Source organism: Lagenorhynchus albirostris, chromosome 3 (genome assembly GCF_949774975.1).
Source record: "Lagenorhynchus albirostris chromosome 3, mLagAlb1.1, whole genome shotgun sequence".
In the NCBI taxonomy this organism is placed as follows: Eukaryota; Metazoa; Chordata; class Mammalia; order Artiodactyla; family Delphinidae; genus Lagenorhynchus; species Lagenorhynchus albirostris.
In genome coordinates this window covers 57,899,189-57,919,800 of record NC_083097.1, presented here as the reverse complement: position 1 = coordinate 57,919,800, position 20,612 = coordinate 57,899,189, and positions in this window count along the sequence as shown.

The following is a 20,612-nucleotide window of genomic DNA, read 5'->3' as shown; positions in this document are numbered from 1 at the left end:
TTCAAATTCAAGAGGTACAAACCAAAGTCATTATCTTCCTTGGTAAATCCTTCTTCTTCCTAAAACCCCTAAGTCTTCTGCTGGCATTGGTACTCTGGCTGCATTCCTTAGGACCATCTTTGACTTGTTTCTCTCCCTCATCAACCGCATGCAATTTAACTTCACAACTCCGATGATATTCCCTCCACTTTGTCTTTCATGGAGGAATCCTTCTTTCTGTCCCCACTGGCCTAGTTTAGACTTCCAGATGGCCCCCTTTCACTTAGAGAATTTTAGAAGTCAGCCAGCCAACTGGTTTTCTCATCACTTCCTCTAATTTGTCTCTCGCACAGATGTAAAGCATCGGGTCGTTGAGTTGGTGACATCATTACCATCCTCAAAAACATTTGGCAGCCCCCCTGTTATTCACAGAATAAGTCCAACCTCCTAAGCCTGAGCACCCAGGTCTTCTGGAAACCAGTGTCCAACACCTCCTCCTATTACCCTTCCTTCTCCAACACAAACACCCTGGTATTTTTTCAGCTTGCTGCAGGTACTCTGCATTTTCCCTGACTTTTTAGTATTTTTTCTGCTTAAATACTACTTCCTCCATGAAGTCACCCCAGATAGCAACTCCCCCCCTCCAGAAAAAATAATTCATTACTCTCTTGCTCCGCTCTAATCCACCCCGTCATTTTTGACTTCTATTATAATAGTGCTCCTCAAAGGATCCGCATCACCTGGGACTTTGTGAGGAACGTAATGTAAATTCATGGGCCTGATCCCTAACCTACTGAGTTAGAATCAGTGGGGACGGAGTCCAGGATTTGTCTTAGCAAGCTTGGCAGATGACTGTGAGACAGGCTAGTTCAAGCACAACTGTGTTAGAACCCATGCCCTAGTGCCAATATTATGTGTTTGCACGTGTCTCCCCACATAGACTATGACCTTCCTGAGGGCAGGGCTTGTCATAATGCTTGGCTCATCTTGTAAGCAAAGGAGTTTAATGCAAGCTTGTTGAGTAGCCACTGGTTGTATCTTGGTGTGGCCTGGAGTACCGCTTAAGTACAGTGATTCTGTGAAGAATTTTGCTGCACATCAGTAAAAAAATCGACTGTCCAGTTGCAACGTATATATTGTATTTGTCTGTCTTTGTTTGCTGGATTTGATATCAGGGGTGGGAAAAGAGGAGAATGTGTCATTTAATATAAATGTTCCCAAACAGTTTCTTGCCCAGCCATTGACTTCACCTTGGCTTCCTACTGCTGAGGAAGAAAGTGAGTGCTATCAGACACTGATTATCTACCAGGCACCATGCAAGTTGTTTAATCCTCCCAGCAACCTATGTAATACATACTATGATTATCTCCATCTGAATGATGAGCAAATAAAGGCTAAGGTAGGTCATGATCAGCTAGTAGCTCAGCTAGGGGGTCTGAGGCTGTAAGTTCCACTCTGAGCTATTACAATAAACCCCCTCTATGGCTTCATGCCTGCTAACTAGAACTGGGCTTTTCATGGAAGCCACAGGATTCGCCACTGGGTCTCCTGAGATCATTTGATTTCCCAACCCAGTTGTGAAACCAGGTTTTACTCTGTCTCCATGTGCCCTGGCTTTGCTTCCACTCTTCTCAAGCACTGAAAACTCTAAGGCTACAACAGCATTTTTCTTGCCAGTTTTTACTAGACTCAAGGTCAAGGCAATTATCACCTGGGCAGAGCCTCCCTCCCATCTTCAGACAGCAGTGAGAAGAGATGCTCATGAAACCCATTAAAACCTGCCTGGGAGCGCTCTGAGTTGGCAGCCCTGTGAGTCATGGAACCCTATGAGTTGGAGCTGGTAGCAGGGCCATTGGTTTTTATGGAAATGTACTAGGTACTCCCAGGGTATTGTTAATTAGCTTTTAAGGCCCTGGAAATCTCCAGTTGGGGCATGGGATGGTTATTCACAGTTATCCCCTGGCTAGAGGGAGATTGATTTTGGACAAATCCTGTGGTCTGGAAGGCTCTGCTTGCTGAAGCGTATACCCCAAACACCCAGGATGCACCCCTGTCTAGAGCTCTGGGTCTGGTTTCAGAGACTTGGACTTGAGAGCTGAGTAAAAAGAAAGGTCAGACTCACAGTCCCCCCCCGACCCTGCCCACCTCCATGGGCTTTTCTCAGGCACAGGCTTACCAGAGGACCTGGGGAAAGACATGTGTTGGAGCTTGGAACTCAGCAAGCTGGCTTCGACCCTGCACAGGTTCTCTTTTTTTGTGGGTGCAGGGGAGGCGGCAGGGGGAATGACTTGACTTCGGTGCCTACTCCCATTCAGCATCTAGAAAGAAAAGCTCAGCTATCTGCCTGGTAAGCCAGCTTGTGAGCACTTTGACCACAGTGTTTAAAGTTAACCCCAAACACCAGCTGTCTTCTTTCTTCATGCATTCATTCAACCACCCTTGAGCACCCTTTAGCACCTACATTTACATCAGGTGTTGTAAGTCAGCTGGGGCTGAGTTATGAAGAAGACACCACAGCCCCTTCCCTCACAGAAGTCCCAACCTAAGAGGGTACGTGTATTACGTATCTAGTGGCTCCCTAGTCTCTTGGGGTCATCCCCTGCAGGTAACCCCTTGACTCACAATCCCCAGAAGAAGTAGGAAGGAAAACTCAGGCTTCACCCCACTCCCCACTCCTCCCCTCCCCCACCCCTCCCCCTACTCCTCCCCTCCCCCACCCCTCCCCCTACTCCTCCCCTCCCCCACCCCTCCCCCTACTCCTCCCCTCCCCCACCCCTCCCCCTACTCCTCCCCCATCTCCCCTACTCCCGCCCACCCCTCACCCCGCACAAGGAGGCTCAGGCGCAGACTCCCAGCGCCTGGCCCCTCTGGCTCCTCCCTCGTGAGCCCTTCCGGCGTCGTCTTTAGGCAGCCGTAACCTCACTCAGCTGCTCAGCTCTTCCTGAAGCCCTCCCTCAGCCTCAGCCCGGAGAATTCTGTATTTTTCCCCAGCCCTCCTGAGAGCCCTGCTCTACCTGCATTAGAGCCCTCCTTGTTCTTTCTAGATAGCTGCAGAGAAAAATATCTCCTCCACAAGTGCGGTTGCCCACCCCAGATTCCAGTCTTGCCCACAAGTTACAGACTGGAAAGTTCAACACTGATGGGGGTCAGCCACATTCTTATTCTGAAACTCCCCCCAGAGGTACTTTAAGAACCAGAGAAACAAGAGAATCCCATCTACCTCCCCCTTACTTTGTCATCTCCCAACTGTGGAAAAACGAGAGACACAGAGAAGAAACGGTGGGCAGCCAGGGTTGGGGGGAACAGTGGACCTCAGGCCAAAGAAGACCCCTGGCACGTCCTCTCAGAACGTGCTCCTCTCACTGCTTCTGACGACCCTCTGCGTGAGGAGACAGGTCAGTGAGGTGAACACCAGAGGGAAGGGGACCTGGGAGCAGTGGCGGGGCAGAAGGGGATCCATAGGGGAGTGTGTGCCGAGGGCGCCCCTGCTGGCCTCCTCCAGCACTGCAGAGACCCTGCATACCTAGTGTGAGGCCTCCTCTAGGGACACACAACCTGCAGTGCTGTTTCTGCCCCCTTTCAAGGTGGGTACGAGGTTTCAGGCTGAGGAGGGGACCGGTGGACCCCAACTGTTATAGTCCCCGAGGTAATTAGCCGTGCATGGCAGCAGAGAGCTAAGTGGTAAGCTCTTCCAAACCGGCAAGCTTGGATCTTCACGATGAGAAGGAGAGTCCCTTAGAAATACCCGAGGTGATGTGGGAGGTGGTAAGGGAAAAATGGTGTGCCGACAGCTGTGGGACCCAAGGAGCAAATAAGATGTCAATAGAAACAAGAGTGATTACCTCTCAACAGTGAGGGGCGGGGATCGGCAGGTGGGAGTCAATATCCCCACATGCCGCTGCTTCTCTTTCCTAGAATAGAGCAGATGGATATGCAGAGTCATCTTCGCTGTCTGCCCTTTACTCTTAGGCTAGTTATAAATTGCCTAGAGTTTGGTTTCACTTCAAATAAGTACAGCAGAACTACTTTAAACTATATCAAGTTATTACAGATAAAGACATCCAGTTATTTCCTCCCCTCCCTGTAATATGACATCACCCACTCCGTTGTGCTGATTTTTCTGTTTAACCTTCCCTCCCCAGATGCATCTCCACCTTCATCCCCCGACTCTGAGCTGGGTGCAGGGGAGTGATCCCTGTGTACTGCCTCACTGGAGCCCCATTGCCTCTGGCTTCCAGTCGGTGGGTCCATGGGAAGCATCAGTGGGAGACTGGAGGGCAGGAGAGAGATCAAAGTATTTCTTCCTGTGCTCCATTTTCTTCCGCAGCGTCTTTCGGGTGCCTCCACACTTCTCGAAATAGAGCTCCTACTGGGCAGCCCCTCTTCTGGGCTCCAACCCTCAACATGGTTGGGGAACATGGTTCCTAAGACTTGGAGGATAAGGGGTTCCTGGGGGCCTCAACCTCCCTTACCGGTTCCCTTCACTCTGCACGCACCTCTGTAAATAGTCCTTACTATCTTTTATCTACAAAATCTCAGCCGGGTATGCCTCCTGGTTCTTGCCAGGATCCTTTCTGATACTCCCATATGCTGTGCAAATGCCCTTCTGCTCCAACACCAGTGCCATCCAATAGTTAATCTAGCTTTTTTGTAGGCGTTTGAGAGGGGTTTTGAGAGCTTACATTTGTAAATATGGAGAAGCTGACTAGATTTCCAGTGTGGTATCTTCATTGGCTATTGGGAGAAGAGACTAGAAAATATAATGGGGAGGGGGGACCAAAAGGTCTTCTGTGTAAAAATAATAATAATTTACTTTTTTTCCCTTTTTTCCATGAAGGCTTCATGTGCTGGGCACTGCGTTAGGTCCTGGGATGAAAAGACGCCCAAGACACAATCTCTGCCCTCAAGTTGCTCACAGCTTAGGCGGGGGAGAAAGAAGAATAAAGAAATAATTATAATAGCATGTACTGTGGGCCATGTCGGAGCCATGCACAGGTCTGAGACAAATACAGAAGATGACACCTAACCAGAGGATTAGGAAAGGGTCCCAGACGAGGTGACCTTGAATCTGAGCCTTACTAGTGAGTAGGAATTAGTTAGGAGATGGACGCATGGAGGGGAAACTTCTAAACAGGGATATTCCGGGCAGAGCTGGCGGGATTACCATGTGCTTTCACACTCATCCTTACCTCAAGATTTGGACCCTACCTCAAGACTCTCACACTGCAATTGTGAATGTTGGAATCACTTGGGAAGCATTTATGACTTACTGATGCCTGGGCACCCCTAGATTTACCCTGAAGCAGTAAAGTTAGCCTTCAGGGACACTCACTTGCACAGACCCCTCTGGAGGCCCTGGGAGGAGAGGGACCCTGCAACGTGTTCACTAGGTCACATTTTTATAACATTTTCAAAAGTAAGGTACTGTTTTGTTCTTCTTCTTGACAGGGTCCCCTCAAACTATATGCTCTTCTGAACCTACGAACCTAGATCAAGGCCCTACCCAATCCAATTCAATCAGAATCTCTGGGCAGCGGCATGCCTTAAAACTGCCCAAGTGAATTTAACGTTGGGACAGTGTTGAAACATGGTATATTTTCAGAACTGGAAGAGATCTTAGCGTTCTCAGTAAAACTCCCTAACTTTAAAACTGAAGTAACCCTAAGCCCGGAGGGGTTGAAGTTCCCACAGCTGCTCATCATTGAAGAGCAGAGTGCAAACCTAATTCCCGAGCTCCAGATCCATGCCCCTCCTGCTTAGATATCTGGAAACAAGCGCTAGGTACCAAGACACATGTGCTGGCCCTCCCTTCCTTCAAAATCTGGGCCCCAGGGCTCTGGGTTGGTTGGCATCTCGTGGCGCCTGCTGATTCACGGAGGCCCAGCGTGACAAGCAGAGGGGGTGAGGGCAGCAGGCCTAGGGCTTGGGGAGGTCCCTTAAAGGCTGAAATCCACAGGGAACGCCTTTAGCTCATCTGCTTCAAGGTCAGAGAGAGGAGGTGCAAAACTGTAGCTGCTAGAGCCAGAACATCTTGCGAGAGGCCTTTCTGGAGCCAGTTTCCACCACACTCACAGCCTATGCAATGATCACCTGGGCAGAACCTCCCTTTTCAAACAATTCTGTATGGTGAGAAGCCCAGGAAACCCACTAACATGTGCCCAGGGGCACTGAGTAAAGCAGAAGGTTTTCCCCCAGGTCTGTAAGGTCGTTTATTTCCTAACAGTGCACATCCCAAGGTATTCATAATTAGTCTTTAAATTAGACTTCAAAATGCCTCTTCAGAAGTACTCTTGTACATTCAAAAATCAGCAGGGATATGGAAAGGATGAGACAGTTTGGGGAAACTAGGATAACTTCACTTTGCTGGGAAGTCTATGAGCCCCTGGGGCATCCTCAGCTTGGGGACGACAGGAGAGACGGAACTTCAGCTCTGTGTGGTGCAGCAGGTGGCAAGAGGCTTTGACCTTCACAAGGAGGCTGTGTTGCAAAAGCCTGTGTATTGAGGCAGGAGGTGGCGAAGTTCTGAGCTGCTGCAAAGGAGGCAGAATCGCATCAGGAGAAAGGAGAAGAAATGCACTAGCCAGCACACACAAGATGAAAAGCATTTCCCACCATCAGGATGTTGGACAATGTCTCTTGAATGCTAATTCACTTTTTACAAGATTTAATGGGTACTATCACGACGCCGTTAATGAGACATAGATGTCTCGTAATTACGCTTGTGAGTGCCTGGGACTTCTGCTGCCTGCCACCCACCACTCCCGTGGGCCCCCTTCCTGCTCCTGCCATGTGGCTGATTCGGGCAGTGCTGGGGTGCCTGGGTCCAGGCATGATCAGCTGGTCAAGGCTTCAAGCCTGGATCTCTCAGCTCCCACAGCTTCAGACCTGTAGTCAGGAGACAAGATGCTTGTGTACATGGGGAAAGAGAAGTTGCTTCCTTGAAGAGACGCTTATAGGAATCTGCTATCCAGTGAGAAGTCGATTTAAATGCTGAAGAAGAAACGATCTCGGCCATGGAGTGTTAGTCGGCCTCCTACCACAGGTGGCTGATTTGGTGGTATGGGTTTACAGAATTTGCTAGTGAACCAAACGTTGGAATCCAAATAGGATGGATTTGAAGAGAAATATTGAGTACCTTAGCTTCAGAAAATTATGGCCATCTGTGCTCCTTTGGTGTGGGAATACATCAGTCCCTGATGCATCTAAATCATGCGTTTCCATTGTTTCTGTTCCTGTATCTTAACTGACAAAATGTATGTATACACTTCCATAAGACGATGAACAGTTTCAGGCCATAAGAAACATCTTATATAGACAGGGGAGAGAGAGAACTTTACGGGGAATGCCCAGAGAACCATGCAGGCAGCATACACTTGGACGAACCTCCATGAAGCAGATGAGTTCAGAGGACAGGGGATTCGTGCCCTTCTTTTCAGGGGCTGATAAAGGAAGAGAATGAAGTGAATTTAGGGAACTATGATCAGCTTGAAGTTACTTTTTCACTTTTAAGTTTGTCGTTCTGACTTTCTGTTTAAGAAAGGCGTTTACAAATACATGCATGAACTTCTAGTGTATTTCCAAAATTAATCACAATAATCTTTTATTTCTCTTCCTGCTGTTGTAACAGAAGTCAATCAATGTAAACTGTGTCAAGTAGAATCAATACTTAGGTTTTTTTTTAATTTTTAAATTTTATTTATTTATTTTTGGCTGTGTTGGGTCTTCGTTGCTGCGCGCAGGCTTTCTCTAGTTGCGGCGATCAGGGGCTACTCTTTGCTGCGGTGCACGGGCTTCTCATTGCGGTGGCTTCTCTTGTTGTGGAGCACGGGCTCTAGGCATGCGGGCTTCAGTAGTTGTGACATGCAGGCTCAGTAGTTGCAGCTCACGGACTCTAGAGCACAGGCTCAGTAGTTGTGGCGCACGGGCTTAGTTGCTCCACGCCATGTGGGATCTTCCCGGACCAGGGCTTGAAACCATGTCCCCTGCGTTGGCAGGTGGATTCTTAACCACTGCGCCATCAGGGAAGTCCCAATATTTATGTTTTTGATTCCATAAGAAGGAAATGCAATGTGCCATAAAATGTTTTGGGTATTATGGGTTCTCAATCATTCAATGTAGAACATTCAAATTTTCAAAGCATATGATGTCTTGAATAATGACTAGCGTCTACTGAACGTCTTGCATGTGCCAGGCCCTCTAATGAGTATTATCTCTTTTAATCTTCACCATAACTTCACTAGCTAGGTACTATTATTAGCCTTTACCACAGACACACACATGCTTTACAGACGAGGAAACTAAGAGGTTAAGAAAACCACCACTGTCAGAGCCAGACTCTGAACCAAGGCTCCCAGTTCCCAAAAGTGATAAGATGAACCCTTTAGCCTATGGTACTTACGGAGATACACTGCCCCAATCTCTCTTCAAGGAGAAGCGTGCTGCCTAGCTGGAGGAGTGTGGTCTAGCCTCCAGCTTCAGCAAGTCCAGGGGCTACCTCAGTTGCATTGAGACCCCCTCCCCCGAGGTCACCATCCTTCCTGGGGAGGCATAAAGGCCAGCCATTTTGAGCCAATGCTGAATGACTCTGATGGGCGCTACTTACCCCAAAGTGACCAAGACCTTGTCAGGTTCCTAGACACTTTAGTGTCTAATACATAGGAGATACTCAATTACTGTTTGAGGAATAAATGGATGGATGGATAGATGAATGGATGAATGCTCAATGACCATATTCTTTTTTTTAATAAGACTGTATTTTATGAAATGTTGGTACCAATAAGTGAGTTACAACATGAAATACATTAGAATAAATGTCTGCATAGTCTATACAGACAGACGAAATATATCAATAAAAATGGGCACAAAGCAAGGAACAACATAAATCTGAATGAATTTCTATACAGGGATTCACAGCACATGTAGCTAAACAAACATCCCACTAGACACTAGAACAAAATACAGGAGCAGATTACTGCATTGGAAGGAATGTCAATATCATAGTTATTTGGGCAGTTAAATCAAGTAGTTCACAGAAAATTAGTATACAGAAGGCAACAAACGAATTGAATTCCAACAGAAATCATACGATATCCCCATAACAATGAGCAGAAACACGACCAAAAGGCATCATAGAGGTTTACTTTTTATCTTCAGAACCTACGAAGCCTTCTCCTTTAACTCCCACCAAACCCAGCCCCTCTGCCACTGCTTCATCCTGACGGGTCTCTTCATCATTAGGTGTCACTACACTAAAAATGAAGCCAACATGCTTCAACAGATCAGTAAATCCACATTTTTAGACTGATTTCACCGTTATCTATTGCTCTGTAACAGTGTGTTTACTATCAACACAATGCTTCTCTTCTTGTTTTCATGTCTTTGTAATTTTCTTGGTTGTCGCAAGATCTGAACAGCACCTGGCAACCCTATTATGGTCTTTTCTCTCTAAGTCTTAAAACATTAAGCCTGACTCTAATGTTAGAGAAAAGCTTGTATTGCTTTTGAGCCATGAGTTATTTTAAAAAAGAGAAAAGTATAATGTGAAATAGAAATTATTACAGGAATAATATAAACTATACACCCATCAATTTGGGGACTTATGACATAATTTTTTAAGGTAACTCCTAAAGGGTGCTGCACCCTACCAGTAGGAGAGAATCATAATTGCTATTGCTTGGTCATCCATTACATTCCTTGCTTCCTAGTTTTGAACATTTTATTGGTAGCACTCAGTTCAACATGGGATGATTTTTAGATAACTCTTTCAGTGGGAAAAATACATAGCATATTTTAACTATGATCATTTAAATAATCTATGCACATATACATCATTTAAACCTCAGAAAACTATGTTTCCAATAGTAGACTAGTAGCCTGAGCATTGCTCTAACTTATTTCAGTGCTTCTTAAAATGTGGTCCATGGAACACCTGCATCAGAATCCTTTAGGTGGTTTGTTTAAAATGCAGATTCATAGTCTCTGTCCCTTGTTTTCCCCCAAAGTCTACTGAATTAGATTCTCATTTTTAACAAGGTCCCTATGTGATCCTGGGCCCAGCAAAGTTTGCCAGCCAGGGCATTTCACCTCGGAGTTAGTCGATGACCATTTTCAAGTATTTAATGTTTTCATTCCCTGAACCTAATTGAAGCTGGAGAAAGAATCCTTTAGGTAAATTCACTTAAAATATAAATGACAAAGAAAACTTCACTTGAATTTTATGTTAAAAATAAAATTTAAATTCTTAAAATAATTTCTTTTATTAAAAAATTTAGAATATGTTTAAGTAGGCACTATTTTTTTGAAATAGTATTGGGAGATGAAATTTCTCAAAACACTGACAACATCTATGAGGACGTTGCAATTTCAGATTGGACTGTTGTGCCTCAAGTAAAAAAAAAATACTTTTGAAAAAAATAATCAAGATTTTATCGTTTTTCACTAGGGTCTCTGTTATATTTTGATATGTAACTCTTTGTTCATTTTCCTTCTTTAGTTGCTAACTGACTAAACTCTCTCCCATCTTTATTTGTCCATGGCTGTGTGTGTGTTGCGGATAGTAGCACAACATCACTTCCAGCAATGTCATCAAATCTAACATCCTTTGCTGGATATTGAGTTTCACTCTGCCTTTTATTTACACTGAATTTTTATTTTGAACAATAGGCAATAAGTGGTCCAGCAATGATATTGATTCAAAGGGCATGAATCAATCCAATGATTTACTGGTAAATCTTGAACAACCAGTTCTTAGAAAAACAAAGAGCTCTGATTTAGAGTGTTTTCCAATTGCCTAGTACAGATACTGCACCATGGTCAATTCCAAGTGACCCATGTGATGTCACTGAATGAGGAGTTGAGAAGACACGTGTACACTGCTTCTGAGAGCCTGTAGGAGCCAGCTCCAGCACCCCACTGAATAAATACCAGGGTTAAGCAGAAAGTGAGGTTTGAGTGGTCACCAATTTTTTAATTGGTTAGCTTTTAGTGGATATTTCCATGCTGTGATGACATTTGTCTTCCTAGTAAACCTCGTATTGTAATATAACCTACAGGATTCAATAATTAAGAATCTCATGTACATCATATAAAGCTCCCTAGAGTTGCCCTCAGATAGTAAATAAAATCTTAATATTTCCTAATATCTCTAGAGCAGACCCTGATTCATTGTCCCTTCCCTATATCTTGGTGAGTTCTCTTTTTCCCAAAAATAATACTCCCCCCAAACCCACTACCACTCTTACATCCAGGGGTTGAATAGCAGGCCCTTCACACCTTTTTAGGAGTATTCTTCAGAAACATCATGAGGCCTGAAACTAAGCCTAAATTCTTCTGTATTTCTTCCACCTCCCCAAAAGCACAGGAGCTCCCTTGCAAATTATTAAGGACTGAATTTTTACCCACCCCATCCCACCTAGTTCATACGTTGAAGTCCCAATACCCAACGTGGCTTTGTTTTGAGATAGGACGTTTAAAGAGGTAATTTTGCTTAAATGAGGTCATAAGTGTGGAGTCTTAATCCAATATGACTAATGCCCTCATAAGAAGAGGAAGTGTCACCAGGGAGGCACACACACAGAGAAAAGGCCACTTGAGGACACAGCAAGAAGGCGGCCATCTGCAAGCCAGGAAGAGATGTCTCACCAGAAACCAATCCTGCCAGCACCTTGATGTTGCTTGACTTCCAGACTCCAGAACGGTAAGAAAATAAATGTCTGTTGTTTAAGCCACCCAATCTGTGGTATTTTGTTGTGGCAGCCCTAGCCGTCTAATACACAAATGAATTGCCGGAACAACCTTGAACATCTCCTAGTTCTTCATGGTAACTGCACAAATTAATAATGGCCCTGGGATATGTGCGAACATGTTTGCATGCATAAATTTACGTATGACTCTTTTTAATTTGGTACCCAGGTTATTTATTTAAAGATGGTTGAGATGGTTGATCTTGGACAATCTGTAGATAATTACAACTTGACCTGCCAGATGAAACGTAACTGTCAGTTTCATTCAAAAAATTTATTCATTTGGAGATTGCCATGATTAAAATAACACATTCTTGCACATGCTTGTATGAGACCAGTGTAATCAAAGACATGTAGGGCATTAAAAAGAACTTTCGAAGTTTGCTGAGTTAAACCTGGAGTTTCAGATAACACTTTCTCACTTACCTTTGATCTATTACCTGCTGCTGAAGCAAGATGATAAGGGAAATCAACTAAATTATGAACTTTTTTTTCATGAAATGGGCCAAAGAGGAGCAAAACTTTATTATAAATAGGGAGTATTATTCAGCCTATGTAGACATTACAGACCGGGCTGACTGATCTCAGACCTGACCAATACAGCTCTATTGGCCAACCACCACCTCCCCCTACCCCCGCCCGAAGTCATTTCTACAAGGTTGACAGTAATTCCAGATCTCTGGGTACCACCTGCAAACACACAAGGCAGCTCACTGTTGAAGCAACTGTGAACAGAGTTTGGTTCTTAGAGCTTGCTTACACTTCTGTTTGCTGCTAACAAAGATCTGGTTAATGTTCTGGGTGAGGTAAAAGGCTCTCTCTGGCTTTCAAAGCACCTTGGCTTAGCTTCTCCATCCTACTCCACCCAGCCTCTTGTTCCACAGCCTCTCTGCACACAGAGCAACTTTCTGGAACAGGAATCTGAAGTGTTTGGCCTCTCTGCCCTTGGTGTTGACTCAGATCCTGTGAGTGGTCCTTGAAACTAATGAAAATAAGATAAAGATCATGAACAGTCAAACCCACCGAAGAGGAAATGCAAGTGGCTAATAAAGAAAGTACAGTATATTCCAGTAGTGATTAAAAGAATGGCATGTGACAGCATAATATATGCCACTTACAAAATTGACGCATTTTGAATAAAAGAATGGTTATTGAAGGTACATAAACTTGGTTCAACTGCTTTGCCACTTATAGTCTGATGTTACTGGAGAGCGATTTGGCAATATGTATGCAAAAAATGTATAAATGACAAAAAAATCTGTAAATATGAATGCACTTTCTGCTTCCAGCCAAGATGAAGTAAAAGGTACCAGGTTTACTCTCCTGCCTGAAATGACCAAAGAGAATTAGAAAAAACTAGACAAAAAATATATTAAACAGTGGTTTTCAAGATACTCCCTGTAAGACAGAAAACAAATGGGGTGAGCCCTATAAAATTGCTTCATCTTACTCCCTAGTGAGTTCCCAGACCATGGAGCAGGGGGAGTATTCCCTGGTGGATCCCAGAAGGTTCCCTGAGTTGAGGAGAGGGGGCTGAGAATCTGGGGAGACCAAGGCAACTAGAGTTCTTAGAACAAAGTACTGGGGAGGAAAGAGCTTCACAGAGAGCTCTGCTGAGTCTCCCTTACAGTGATCAGCACATGCCACATGTGAAAAACTACCCATGGACGGGCAAAGACCAGTTAACAGGATTACAGGCAACAGTGCCCAGCACTCACACAGGGCTGGATGCAGGGCATGTTCCTATAGGCAGACTGGAAAACCTCGCAGTTCATTAGACAGATACACGGAAGGCTCTTGCTTCAGTGGTGGGGAATAAGCCCTAGACAAAGTACAACTCCAGTCTTGCCTAACAAATCTTAAAAGCAAGACTAAAAAAGATACTAAAATGGACCAAACTATTTCTGATCAACTTAACTGCATTCCAGAACAAAGCTCATGAATATTGATAGGGATAAAAAAATATCCAGTACCCAACTAAGTAAAATTCACAATGTCTGGAATATAATAAAAAAAAAGTAGCTGTCATACAAAGAAGCAGGAAATCATGACCTATAATGAGGTGGGTAATCAATCAAAACTGAATGAGAGGGCTTCTCTGGTGGCGCAGTGGTTGAGAGTCCGCCTGCCGATGCAGGGGATGCGGGTTCGTGCCCCGGTCCGGGAAGATCCCACACGCCGCGGAGCGGCTGGGCCCGTGAGCCATGGCCGCTAAGCCTGCTCATCCGGAGCCTGTGCTCCGCAATGGGAGAGGCCACAACAGTGAGAGGCCCGCATACCGCAAAAAAAAAAAACAAAACTGAATGAGAACTGACAGATATGTTAGCATTATCAGGCAAAAACATGAAAGTTATCATAACTGTATTCCATATGTTCAAAAATTAAGACACTGGAGATTTTTATTTTTCTTTTCAGCTTTGAAAAGAAAAATTGAGGTATTGAAAGATTTTTAAAAGAAACTTCTGAAGATGAAACTTATGTGAAGTGAAAAAAACACTTAATGGTATTAATGACAGATTAGACATTGCAGAAGAAAAAATCGGTGAATTTGAAGATATAGCAATAGAAACTATCTAAAGAAAATAACTTCTTAAAAAATGAACAAAGCATCAGTGAGGTGTAGGACTTCAAGTAACCTGATATAGGTATAATCAGAGTCCCCCAAGGGGGGAGGGCAGAAAAAAAAGGTTTGAAGAAATAATGACCAAAATTTTACCAAAGATTATAAACCCCAAATACCAAGAAGCTTGACAGACCTCAAGCCCAAGAGTTAAGTGAGCACAAGTAATCAAAACTAGTGATAAAGAGAAAAATCTTCAAAACGGCAAGAGAAAAAGGACATGTTTATAGAACAACAAAAATAAAGATGACATCAGTTTTCTCATAGCAAAACAGAATAGTGGAGCAACATCTTTTAGATACTAAAAGAAACAAAACTGTCAACCTCAAATTCTATATTGAGGGAAAATATCTTTGAAAAGCCAAGTCAAGATACATGCTTTTTCAGACATACAAAATCTGAAAGAATTCATCACCATTAAATCTCCATCAAAAGAAATATTAAAGGATGTCAATCAGAGAAAAGGAAAATGATATCAGATACGGCTCTCCACAAAGGAAACAAGAGAACCAGAAATGGTAACTGCATAGGTAAATATATAAGATGATTTTCTTATTAATAAAGTATGTTTAAATGATAATTCACAGTTTAAACAAAAATAGTAACAATGAAGTGTTGGGTTGTAGCAGATGTACAAGTTAAGTTGTATGACACTAATACCACAAAAGTTGAGAGAGAGGAAATGAAAGTATTCTAGTGTAAGATTCTTGAACTACATGTGAAATCATCTAATATCACCTGAAGTCACATAATATCACTTATACTGCATGTGAAGTCACTTAATACAACTATATACTACCAACTAGAGTGTGGTAAGTTATAGATGTATACTACATGCCCGAAGCAACCACTTAAATAACAAAAGGTTTTAATTACTAAGCCAGAGGAGATAAAATAGCATCATTAAAAATATTTCATTAATCTAAAATAAGACATAACAAAGAGGAAAGGGGGAACCAAGAACAGATGAGACAATACAAAATACTGCTGAGATAAATTAAAGATCTAAATAAATGGAGAGAGCTATCACACTCATGAGTCATAAGATTTAATATTAACATGTCAATACTCCCCACATTGAACTGAAGATTCAACACAATCCCAATTAAATCCCAGCACTGTTTTTGTAAAAATTAACAAACTGATTCTCAAATTCACATAGAAACATAAAGGACCTAGAATAGTCTAAACAACCTTGAAAAAGAATAACAAACTTAGAGGACTTACACTACCCATTTCAAGCCTTATTATGAGGGTGACTAATCATCACAGTGTCAGATTGGGATCTGAAGGACAAATGATCAAGGGGGCAGAACAGAGTTAAGAAATAGACACCCACATAACAAGACAAGTGATTTTTGACAAAGATGCAAAGGCAATTCAGTGGAGAAAGGATAGTATTTTCAATAAATGCAATGGAACAATTAGAGATCCATATGCGAAAAAAAATGAACTTTCATCCATACCTCATACCACATTGAAATATTTATTCAAAATATCCAAAATGCAACCCAAAATAGATCACAGGGGGAGCTAAATGTGGTTAAAGCCAGGAGGTCTTCAGTCATTAATTTGCCTGAGTTAATTTGCATTAGGACTGGAGTTGTTGGGAGAACAACAACTGGTTTTAAGCACACTGGCCTCCCTCAAAGAGACAGGAATGTAGAACCTAAAAAGCATGGCTGGAGAGGGAGGGTTTGTGTTGCCTACTGAGCAGGCCATATGGAGGCCTGGGGAGGCTACAGGGTCTCTGGACACCATGAATATTTTGCAGACTCAAGGTCCCAGGAGATAGCACGCTGGACAAGGAAGCCAGGCTCCTCTCCAATAGCACGCTGGACAAGGAAGCCAGGCTCCTCTCCCAGAGGCTCCTGCTGGGGTGACCATGTGCCTCCCTCAAGGCTCTGTGATCAGGGTATGTCACAGAGCAAAACAGGAGAGGGCGAGTATGGGGGACCCTGAGCTACCCCAGGTACCCCAGAAATGATTGGGGGAGAGATTGAGGCAGCACTGGAGATCCCGCAGGCTTCAGCTGGCTGGGATGAGCCAATGAATATGCCCATTTTTAAGAGTCTTCATATGAACCCTTAAGTTGGTGAGACGTGGAGACATTCGGGTGACAAGGGTACCATAGAAAATACTCTGGAAGAAAATAGATTAACATCATCAGTTTTCATCTTTGGCTGCTGGAGTTCCAGGTGATTTTTATTTTCTTCTTTATAATTTCTGTGCTGTCTGAAAGTTTTACAATAAACATGTGTTACTTTTATAGTTATAAAAAAGCAATAAAGCTATTTAGTAAAACTCTCCAAAGCAAAATCCTAAATTAAAAAAGGATGATATGATCCCATTTTAATAAAATACAAACTCAATGTAAATGTATAGAAAAGAAGGATGGGTGGAAAAACACCAAAATATTCATGGAACGATAATTTGAGTGGTAGAATTGTGAGGGTTTATTTTTTTCTCACTTTGCTCCAATGAGTGTTTGTCACTTTTATAATCAGAAAGATTATTAAATGATGATTATTTTTTAAATCTAGTGAATAGAAATGAAGGCTGGCTGGACATGCAACTGTATAAGTCTATTCAGCTCCCTGGGCTCTCTCTTTTTCACCTTATAAAGTGAGGACAGGTTGGACTAGATGGATTTTAAAGCCCTTTTCACCATAAGAATTAATCTATCTTAAATTCTTGTAGATTACATGTGAAGAACTTTGGTACTCTTATGTTAAAGCTTAAAAATAAAAATAACTAGTAGGAGAGGTTTTTAATTTCTCCAAAAGCTTTCCCCTCCTCAGATTGTCTACTGAGCTGGGCATTCTGCCCTAGATTTCCGTCTTTGAAACAGAGTCCCTTATTGCTTCAGATGAGATTAATTCTGAAGCTCAGGATTGCTAGACCTTCATGTTTATTTATAAGCTCCTTATTGAGGCACATAACTCGTACTTGCTCGAAAACTGATGTAGCATTTTCCATGCCATACTGCCCATAAATTATCCAAATACCAAGTTCCCAGACTGATTTTCTTCCTTCACTCCCCCTTTAAATCATCATATTAATCACTCCAACATTTTCCTTCATTGAGGATGTTGATGAATAGGAAGTAAATTATCTGTCAATCACATAGTCACCAAAGTATGTAAGATTATTCCAGACTTCTTAAAAAGTAGCTATCCAGCACTGCCCACTAGAAATACCAGGAGTCTGATTTCTATTGAGTTAGAGCAATAGATATGCTGGGTTCTCCCTGGGAAGTATAACACTCGAGGAATCACATTGGTACACATGCCTTTGATTTTATCAGTTGCCATTATTACTACGGTTTGCTGAGGAGCAGTGATGCATAGCTCGTTGTGGGCTCACATTTTAGATCACTTACCATGGAAATAACTGGGCCCAGGATATACTTTTCCTCTGTTGGTGTCTCTTCCTTAAAGGCATTGGTTCACAAACTCAAGACTGAAATGAAGATCTAGAGCAACTGTAGTATAAAATCTGATGTGTCCCGATTTCTCTTATAGCTGATGACCTCCTTTGGAGGGACACATTTTTATTACCTTCCCAATATGGGTGCCCCAGAGGCTAGTGGGATGTACCACTCACTGATGTGTGCGGTGGATAGCACCATGGTTCTAAGTGTGAGCTTTAGAATCACATAGATCTGGATTAAATCCTGGCTCTGCCACTTATTAGCTATCATTGGTAGAAAGTTCTTGGGGCTTCTGTTTGCTCAACTGTAAAATGGAAGGAATAATTTACCTACCCCGTTGGGTTATTAATGAGGATTAAAAGAGATAAGACACTGTAGACCCCTGAGGAGAGTGTGTAGAGCACAGATAATAGCCAATAAATTTTAGCAGATATGATTAGAAGATGAAGACCATGGCTACTGCATAAGTTCACAGTGAATTGCAATTTTCTTTTCCCTGTTCCTTAGAGGCAATCTGACTTCCCCAGGCAGCCACTCCAGTATTTTGTGTCTATTTAGTTTCTTTTTTCCCAGGTAGGCCATTTTTTTTTACCTACTGTGTTTTCTGCTATCATTTGGACAAAGATTTCACATGTTCCTTTGTGTTGTATTCTTACTGCCTGCTTACCGTCTCTGTGTTGGGACCTTCTGGGACACAGGCTGCAGTGATGAGTGAATGACTGCGTGATCTCGCTTAACACAATAAACCCTAAAGGCAACTCTCTCACTTCCAAACGTTGTAAGGCTACTTTTTAAAAAAGGACAGTAAAAGAAAGAAAAAATAGTCCATTTCACTTGTGCTGGTGACAGGGAAAAAAATCTGAGCTCCTTCACGGCTGAAAAGAAAACCACAATGATGACCACTTGCATTTTTCTAGCCAAAGTGCTTTGCAAAAATTATTTTATTTTTGTGGAAAACCAAGGAGATGGGCAGAGGTACAGTACTTTAAACTTGTTTTATCTACTAGGAGATTAAGGCATAAAGGAGGGTGAAGCAACATGCTGTCTGCTGCAGCTGCTCAGTAATTCCAAAAGCAGTAGTTCATGGGACCATGAATCACTTTCTCAGTGAATATCCTCCTCTCCTTTGGGGACACCAGAGGCTTCCATTTGCAGTTTATTGGAGCCACTCTGATTATTTAATGGCTAACATTATTGAACCCTTATTACATAAGCAGATGGTGTTCTGCATTTTTTACATGTATTAACTCATTCAATCCTTCAGCAACTCTATGGGATAAGGACAATAATTACTCCCATACTAACATCAGAATAATGCGGTACTTGTCTGAGGCCACACAACTGGTATGTAGTAAAGCACCATGGTCAAGAGCCTGAGATTGGCAGAGTCGACCTTGAGGGGCAGCTCTCTGGACCTGTTGCTTCTCTCTTCGCACATTCATCTTTCCATCCATGCTCCTCTGCTGTGTGAACAGTAAGCATGGCACTCTTCCAAAGGCAGCCAAGTCAGGGTCCACGAGTTGACTAACACTTCCTTAAATAAAGAGAGATGTAGGGGCTTCCCTGGTGGCACAGTGGTTGACAGTTTGCCTACCGATGCAGGGGACACGGGCTCGTGCCCCGGTCCGCGAGGATCCCATATGCCGCGGAGCGGCTGGGCCCATGAGCCATGGCCGCTGAGCCTGCGCGTCCGGAGCCTGTGCTCCGCAACGGGAGAGGCCACAGCAGTGAGGGGCCTGCGTACCACAAAAAATAAATAAATAAATAGAGAGATGTAAAGAAAGGAAAGTTTGGGACATTGGCCCAAACCTCAGTTTTGTTTTTCAAACTTCTACCATTTCTTATCCTCAGTCATGAGTGATGAGAAGAAGAAAAGAGCAGCGTGAATAATGCTATGGTCAACCCAAACAGTGAACGAAACAACATCTGGGGGACTGTCTGTTCAACCCCAAGCAAACTGCACTTTGCACCATGCCTCACAAGCTGGACTCTCCTAACTTTTCCAGCCTTAGAACGTCCTCGGTCCTCATTCATCAAAAGGATGTGTTGGATGTCTTACATCTGCACAGAAATCACCCTAAGTCTGTGACTGTCCCATCACTAAGAGGAGGCCAGCCAAATGATGAACTCACTGGTTCATGCTGGGAGTAGGGGGAGAAAGAAACTGGGAGGCTCCTTTGTCTTCAGGCCAAGCAAAGGGCTCACTGTAGCCTCAACTCTTTTTTTTTAAGCAGGAGAAAAAAATAGGTTGGTGGGATGGGGTCCAAGTAGCTGAGGAGAACGTCACCATTAGGAAGTTGACGGTCCATCCAGATCCCCTGGGCCCCTGAGGCTTTCCACATGAGCTGCGGCTGTGTAAACCTTGTGACACCACGTGGGAGTATGCCTCGTGTGGGACATAAAGGACACGGGAAGAATAAAATGAGGCAAAGAGACTGGCTTCCAAGTTTGCTGAGGATCTGGTTTCCTTGGGGAAGTCATTCAAGCATGCACTCTGCTCTGTCAAACAGATGGGCTGTTTACATCGCTCCTTTCCCATAAGGATTCTAAATCCACGTTAGGACATGAGGAAGAGAAGACAAATAAGGGGGAAAAAATTTCCAATACCTAAATAAAGTTGTTGGGTATTAGGTGTATCCCACCTCTGCAGAAACAGAATATAGTTTGCCCTGCAAGCGTCCCGGACTCCAACCCAGTCCAGAAGACCAACCACCCCGAGAGGTCATGAGGGGCTCATAGAGGCAGAGGGGCAACTGGTACGAGGTGGTCACAGCTCGCACAACGGCTGGGCAGAGAGAAGATCCAGGGCTGTGCCTGGCCTCTGGGGGGTACTTAGTGT